Here is an 8210-nt window from a genome sequence, read left to right on the forward strand (position 1 = left end):
GGGCATTTGGTCTAGTGGTATGATTCTTGCTTTGGGTGCAAGAGGTCTCGAGTTCGATTCTCAAAATGCCCCTTCAAAAGAAAACAAGCACAATTTTGAAACTTCTATAAATTTTTCATATATTGAGGCACGGAAAATATATAGGCATTTGGTCTACTATAAAGGCATTTGGTCTAAGTGGTATGATTATCATTTTGGGTGTGAGAGGTCTCAAGTTCGATTCTCAAAATGCCCCCAACAAAATTATATCAAAATGAATTATGCAAGATAATATGATTTAAAATGTGGTTTTTAAACATTGAATCAAGAAGATGAGAATACAGAATGAAACATATTCTTGGAAGGGCCGGACTTCAAAAAGAGCATTACATAAATTGTTCTATTCTTTCTAGGAACTTTTCATTATGTTGTCCGCTGTCGTCAAATAGATCATCTGTTGTCGCAATTCTTTTAAGGAAGATGCGCTTTCATTATGTTGTTCGCTGTCGTCAAATAGATCATCTGTTGTCACAATCCTTTTAAGGAAGATGCGCTTTCATTATGTTGTCCGCTGTCGTCAAATAGATCATCCGTTGTCACAATCCTTTTAAGGAAGATGCGCCCAAATAACCGATAAAGAAGTTTCAGAGAGCCATAGGTTCGAATCCTGTCACCTTGATGTGGTATTCTCAGGGGCCGAAGTGCAAAGCCCCGTAGTCTATCCGTGGTTAGGAAGGCAGGCATGTTGTCCGCTGTCGTCACATAGGTCATCTGTCGTCACAATCCTTTTAAGAAAGATGCGCCCAAATAACCGATGAAGAAGTTTCAGAGAGCCATAGGTTCGAATCCTGTCACCTTGATGTGGTATTCTAAGGGGCCGAAGTGCAAATCCCCAAAGCCTATCCGTGGTCAGGAAGGCAGGCGAACCACGCACACTAAAAAAAAAAAGATCTCCTTTTCTATCACACGTAGAATTGTCATTCTTTTGTCTTTTGAAACCCCTTACCTTATCAGTCATCAGGCAGGTTTTTGGTATCATATATCGAGATAATTATTATGAAAAATCTATTCCACTAGTATGACTTAGATACCCTTTCTTTGTGGTATCAGCCATGCTATTTGAATAGCCTGAAGTCATCATAGCCTCTCCACCAGTTCCGAAGACTCCTTTGGCATCAATGTGCTCCAATGAAAGAGATGAGACCCTTTCCTGAACCAGAACCGAGCATAAAACACCGAGGAGAAAGTCGAAAGCGAGCTCTTTTCGCGTATATGCAATCTCGAAACCCAATTAGCTCACGGACTGTCTCTTCAACCCTAGCGAGTATGAGTGCTTGGTAACAGAGAATGTCGAATGAGAAAGACATTCGATTACGGCAACATTCGCAACTACCAAAGTGCACTAAACCAAGTAGAGATCTTCGACCTAACGACAATGGAACTTCAAGCCCATTTTATCAATCCGCTTTGTACCTTATTGTTGACCGAATCGGATGCACGCCAGGCCTAAATTCTCTCTTAGTCACCCGGAGACGAAATGATGATCAGATCTGAAGTTTACGAATCGAAGAGAAAGTGGATCTGAGTTCTACACGCTTTCATTTTCAAAAGCTTCGCTTGCCTACGGTACTTTATTCAGGATGTGCAACAATACGGTCATCTCTCAGCCGTGTATAGAGAATTCCTTGATCATTTCCTTGGCGGATAACACAAATGAAATCGTTTCCCTGACCGCCCATCTTATGAGTTCATTCTTGTCTTGTTGGTTTGTTGTACTATTTTATACCTCTCTCGATTGATAGAAAGTCATTCGGGAGCTGGGAGGGCCTATCGTGAGGGAACTTTTCTTTTCACGATAGGCAAAGGTAAAGTGGGAGCTGCATATATCCACGGTGATCAAGGCAGAGCGACTCCTTCTTTAAAAGAGGTTGGTTTTATCGAAACTGTTAGATCCGCTTTCGTTAAAGAAAAAATAGTAGCTCTTGGTTTGGCCGATGTTGATTCGTATGGCAATGCGGACTTGACTCAGGATGAGGATTTCGCTTTTCATACTGCTGCTATGAGCCGAAAGAGCTGGTAAGCTATCTCGCTAAACGAAAGGAAAAAGCACGTATGCGTTGACCTCTTTAGGATCGGTTGCTTCCTCTTTTTGTTTATACGTTTGGAGAAACCTTCTAAGCGCTCCTTTCTTACCAGGTGTGATTCAATCTTTCAGCTCAAACTTTCCTATCATCCGACGGAAAAGGTAGGAGTACGACTACCTTTTCCTTTTCTTGCCCGAGCCAAGGGATCATTCAGTTTCTACCAAAAAGTTCGCTATCTATTAGTTGTCGTAATCGAATGTATTTCTCATTTCATGTTAGCTCCCCCAAGAGCTTCCTTGTCCATAGTAGATGAAATCTTGGACTTCTATCGGACTTATAGCATTGCCTGGTGAGCTCGTCGTTGAGGGTGTGCCTTACAAGAGATCGAGCAGCCTTTCTTTCCCTACCTGGTATGCTTTTCCGCTTATCGTGCAACTAGCCAACTAGCCAAAGAGAGAGGGAGAGGGATCATGTCAATCAATTTGTATGTGCATTTTGTCCGTCCTATACTTGCTTGCTTAGCTTTCTTAACCAACATCTCCGGTTTCCCTCGAACCAAGAGGTCCTGCTTATCTATACCCAACAGTCACACTTTCAGCCGAAAGACTGATTTTTTTCATAAAGTCGGTTCATAGATCAAGAAAGAATGAAGCTGCTTACAGGGACGGTTATGCGATACGTCTTTTCATACTCGCCTTTTCTTTAACCTTGCTATCAACCTAGCCATTCTCGCTTGTTGCTTTAAGGGGTCTCCCCACTGTAGATTACTCAGATTGGTTCTCGCGTCCCTGTGCCAAAAAGGATGGGCGAGTTTGAGTGTTCATCGATTGGATGGATCCATTTGCTCCGAGGGGGGGGGTGGTGAGACGAGGTGTAGCGCAGTCTGGTCAGCGCATCTGTTTTGGGTATGTTATCCGCTAAATGTTTTAGGACAGGGGGTACAAATTTTCTACATAGGTCATCTGTGGTCACAATTCTTTTAAGGAAGATGCTCCCAAATAATCGGTGAACAATAGACTTTAAAGAAGTTTCAGAGAGCAAGAAGATATAGAACAGAGAATAGGAGTGAGTGGTGCAAGGAAGAAGGAACTAGTAGATTTAATTTGGGTTCATTTGAACTAAAAAACGAACCAAATTTTTTCAAACGAACCCAAATTCAAGACTCACTAGCCCATAGTCCATATGTGGTAAAAAAAAAAACCTTCCGTGGCCCAACCCTTATTTGCAATCAGCATCCAACCATTTCTTTTTCAACCTACACGTATGCTCCAAGCCAAACTCACGTAACTAGTCAGAAGATGCGGCCCACAACTAAACGGAAGACAAGTGTCACAATCGCACTCTTGCAGTAGTGAGACAATGATTATGTGACATTTGTTCTAATCCAATGAACAAGTCAACCATGCAAAATTTAGACTGAACGAACAATAGCAGTGTATGCTCGAATCACATTTAGAAGAAATATTTTAGAAAACGTGAGCGAGGAAATACGTTAAAAACAATTTCAAATAAAGCAATGTTATAAGCTAAAAGTGAAGAAACAACAACTGGTCACGTTCTCCTATAGTACATTTTGGGACATTTTAGTCCTGATGGGTGTAGATATGAGTTTGAGGGCTAATCATACACCCTGTATTGGCACAACAATAATAGTAAAGGCCTATCTAAGATGAAAGCAAGTAAAAGGGGTTTGGAATGATCATGCCACCATGAACCACAAATCGTTTACAAGAATAGCTGAGACATCTAACATGTAGCCACAGGCAACATGCCTCAGCCAATCATGACCGCGACATCTATCCTTACACAATTTGTCAATATCTCTATCAACCGGCTCTTCATAAACTCAACGTTGTAGAATGAGGCTGACTTTGGGTCTCCCTACGCACTTCTAGCTGATCTCAGTATTGAGGAGTCTTTTCCAACCTACTAGGAGCTATTGAAAATCACTTCTCGGTTTGTTAACTCATCAAGTCTTCTCTGTTGGTGTTTATCCTACTTTCTTCGCTTGAAACAATTTCTTCTTTGCATGATGTCATACCACCTGCTTTTACTTGATGTTTTCTTGGTCGGAATAATAACGTTTCAAGTTACTGACGTGGACAACAGGGTTAGTCTGTATCGATAGAAGCAATTGAATCCTATATGATGTCTTCCTAATCTTGTGGATAACTTCGACTAGTCCATAGAATTTTCGCACCAGTCTTTGGTTCTTGTTGCTTTGAACTCAAAGTTGATCTGACCTTAACTTATCATAACTCTCTATTTGCTTTGAAATTATCGTGGTCGACCCTTCTCTACATCCGTCTCGATGGTATTTTTGCGTGAACATGTGTTGCTTTAGTGGTTTGTTTTTGTCTCCCTTCTTCAGTAGAGGTGTTGGCTTGGTGGCTTTGCCAAGCATTTGAGTGATCACTGACAAGAGCCTTTGCAGGTCAAATAAACTCGACTGTGAACATGACATTTTGCTATTTGTAGAATTCAACTAGCTCAGGCTGAGCCACATGACATCTATTTGTGGTAGGCGACATAAAACTAATCTTGTGATTTATCTCTCTTGGTGAGGTTAAAACCCAATATCTGACCTTCTTGTTTTGGGTCGTGGTGTTCATGTAGTGGCAATAAAGTTTTTGTTGAGGTTGGCACACTTGAGCTCCCCTTTTTAAATACAACAATGGCAGCAAGTGTAGATTCATCATGGCTAAGATTCTTTCTCAACTGTACTATCGTCATCATTTTCACCCCTCTTGGTTGATGGATGTTTGTCTGAATGATCGTTGGGTTAGACTCCGTTACTACTAGGCATTTTGGGGGTGAAGCTGGATACCATGACCACGGAGGAGTGGAAGCTCAAGGATTTTCACGCCGCAGGGTTAATCTGGTTGACGCTGCCAGGGAACCAAAGAAAGTGCGATTGGAAATGGTCCATACAGACATTTGGGGACCATCTCCAGTTTCTTCATTTCTAGTACCAAAATTTCATGGATTAGAGGTCTCGCCCTTGCAACGACAACTCTTTGTTTTCATAAGGCTAGTCAGATATCTCATGACCACTCTTTTTCTCCTCACCATATCTAGACAATATAACGTTGATCCAGTATTGTCTTATATAGTTAATGTTCACTCTTTAACGTCCGAGGACATTTTATAACTACCACGAAAATCAAAACATACAATAAATTCATACAAGTTTTACAACATATCATATACTGCTTACTTGGTCGCGGAGAGACGTGTCATCGAGCTGAGTCATAGAGATATACGACTCTTTATCCTAAGAAAAAATCGATATAATTTAAAATCTGGCTGATACCAATCTGCCACAACCCAACTTTTAAGGGTTCAAAACTCAAATAGAAACTAAAATTGAGAGTGAAAACAAATAAAAATAAAAGTAAATTAATATAAAATAAGAAAATGTTGTAAAATTAAAATGAGATTGAGAAAACAACACAACATTAAATGAAACTAAGGTGCATTCAATACAACTTTATTTTTTTGTCATACGAGGCAAAATAGAAAAATTAAATCAAACAAACTAATGAACTGAACCGAATCAATCCAACCAAAATTGATTAGTTTGTTTCTTTTGTTGGGTTGTTGGTTTATTTGATAACCCTTGTATATTATAACGATTCAACAAGAGAAAAATATATTTAAGTACAAGCTAAAAATATTTGGTGTTCAAGAAAAGGCATTTGGTTTAGTGGTATGATTCTCACTTGGGGTGCAAGAGTTTTTGAGTTCAATTCTTTATATGCCCCTATGTCTAAATCTTTTCTTATCTAAGGACATCATATTCGAAATCAACCTAACTTCATATTCGACATTTTACCCTTACCATCATGCTCTTAATACTCATAGTCTTTCTTAACATCTCATCCCAAGGCTTTATTCTCCAAGACAAATTCTACATCCAAGGTATTCTCCAAGACAAATTCTACATCCAAGGTATTCTCCAAGACAAATTCTACATCCAAGGACTTCACGTGTTTCCTACAATACGACCTTAATACCTAGGCCTAAGGCTTCATACATACGTTTCAAGTGGTATAATACCTAGGCCTAAGGCTTCATACATACGTTTCAAGTGGTATAATACCTAGGCCTAAGGCTTCATACATACGTTTCAAGTGGTATAACAAGGGCATTAGGCTTCATGGCTTCATTCATACGTTTCAAGTGGTATAACAAGGGCATTAGGCTTCATACATACGTTTCAAGTGGTATAACAAGGGCATTTGGTCTAGTGCTATGAAAGTTCGATTCTCAAAATGCCCCTTCAAGAGATTGTAGTATGAAAGACATTTACCAAGTAAATAAATACATTAAAATAACACAAGTGACACATATGTAAACTATGTTATTAATATTTTATTTCTATTACATCTTTCCTTATTTATGAAATAATGATCGGAGATATTTTTCATTTTCCCAATTACTGATGACGGGAGGTTTAGGATTTTTTAATGTAAGAATCGTGGGGATGTAGCTCAGATGGTAAAGCGCTCGCTTCCGATGTGGAAAGTACGGAGATCGATACCTTGCATCTCCAAATGAATCGATCACTAATATATTATTTCTTTTCAATTTTTTCTTATTTACGACATAATGAGCAGGGATAGTTTTTCATGTCACTATTATTGATGACGAGACGTTTAGGATTTTGTGACGTGAGAATTGTGGGGATGTAGCTCAAATGGTAGACCGCTTGCTTTGCATGCGAGAGGTACGGGGATAGATACCACGCATCTCCAAAATAAAACTATCTATTATTAAATATATTATTGAAAATTATTTCTTTTCAAATTTTCCTTATTCATGACAGGTTGAGTAGCGATATTTCTTCATTTTCACTATTATTGATGATGAAAATTTAGGATTTTGTGATGCAAGAATTGTGGGGATGTAGCTGTGCTTAGCATAAGAGAGGTACGACTTAGCATACGAGAGGTACGAGGATCGATACCTCTCATCTCCAAAAGAAACTATTTATTATTAATATTTTATTTCTATTCAATATTTTCTTATTTATGACATAATATCAGAGATACTTTTTCATTTTCACAATTATTGATGAAGGGACGTTTTGGGTTTTCTGATGTAAGAATCATAGGGATGTAGTTCAAATGGTAGAGCGTTCATTTCCCATGTGGAAAGTACGGAGATCAATACCTTCATCTCCAGTTGAATCGATTACTAAATATATTATTTCTTTTCAATTTTTTCTTATTTAGGACATAATGAGCTCGGATAATTTTTCATTTTCACTATTGTGACATAAGAACTGTGGGGATATAGCTTAGATGGTAGAGCACTCGCTTTGCATGCGAGAGGTATGGGGATTGATACCCTGCATCTCTAGATTTAGATGGTAGATCACTCGCTTTGCATGCGAGAGGTATGGGGATTGATACCCTGCATCTCTAGATTTTCTTCATTTTCACTATTATTGATGATGGGAATTTGAGGGTTTTATGATGCAACAATTGTGGGGATGAAGCTTATGATGGGAAATACGTTATTAATATTTTACTTCTATTCAACCTTTCCTTATTTATGACATAATTAACGGAGATATTTTTTCATTTTCACTGGAATCGTTGACGGGACATTTAGGGTTTTTGGATATAAGTATTGTGGGAATGTAGCTTAGATGGTAGATTGCTTGCTTAGCATGCAAGAGGTACGGGGATCGGATCGATACCCCATATCTCCAAAAGAAACTATTCGTTAGTACTATTTTATTTCTATTCAATTTTTCCTTATTTATGACATAATGAATAGCGTTATTTTTTTATTTTCACTATTATTGATGACGAGATGTTTAGGATTTTGTGACGTAAGAATCTTGAGGATATAGCTTAGATGGTAGAGCGTTTGCATCCCATGTGAGAATTACTGGGATCGATACCATGCATCAACAAAGGAAACGATTACTAAATATATTAGTTCAATTAAATTTTTCCATATTAATGACATAATGAGCGGGGATAGTTTTTCATTTTCAATATCATTGATGACGGGAAGTTTAGAGTTTTTTTTATGTAAAATGTAAAATCGTGGGATTGTAGCATGCGAGAGATACGGGGATCGATACCTCGCATCTCCATAAGAAACTATTCGTTATTACTATTTTATTTCTAT

At 38.5% G+C, this 8210-nt stretch overlaps 1 non-coding gene across 1 annotated transcript; it reads left to right on the forward strand.

The window, feature by feature from the left end:
* On the forward strand, positions 1 to 72 carry TRNAP-UGG (transfer RNA proline (anticodon UGG)). Its single transcript has one exon. It is a non-coding gene; the product is annotated as a tRNA-Pro (tRNA).
* Positions 73 to 8210: the final 8138 nt, after the last annotated feature.

The sequence above is a fragment of the Cucurbita pepo genome, chromosome 10 (genome assembly GCF_057944985.1).
Source record: "Cucurbita pepo subsp. pepo isolate OVF chromosome 10, ASM5794498v1, whole genome shotgun sequence".
Classification (NCBI taxonomy): Eukaryota; Viridiplantae; Streptophyta; class Magnoliopsida; order Cucurbitales; family Cucurbitaceae; genus Cucurbita; species Cucurbita pepo.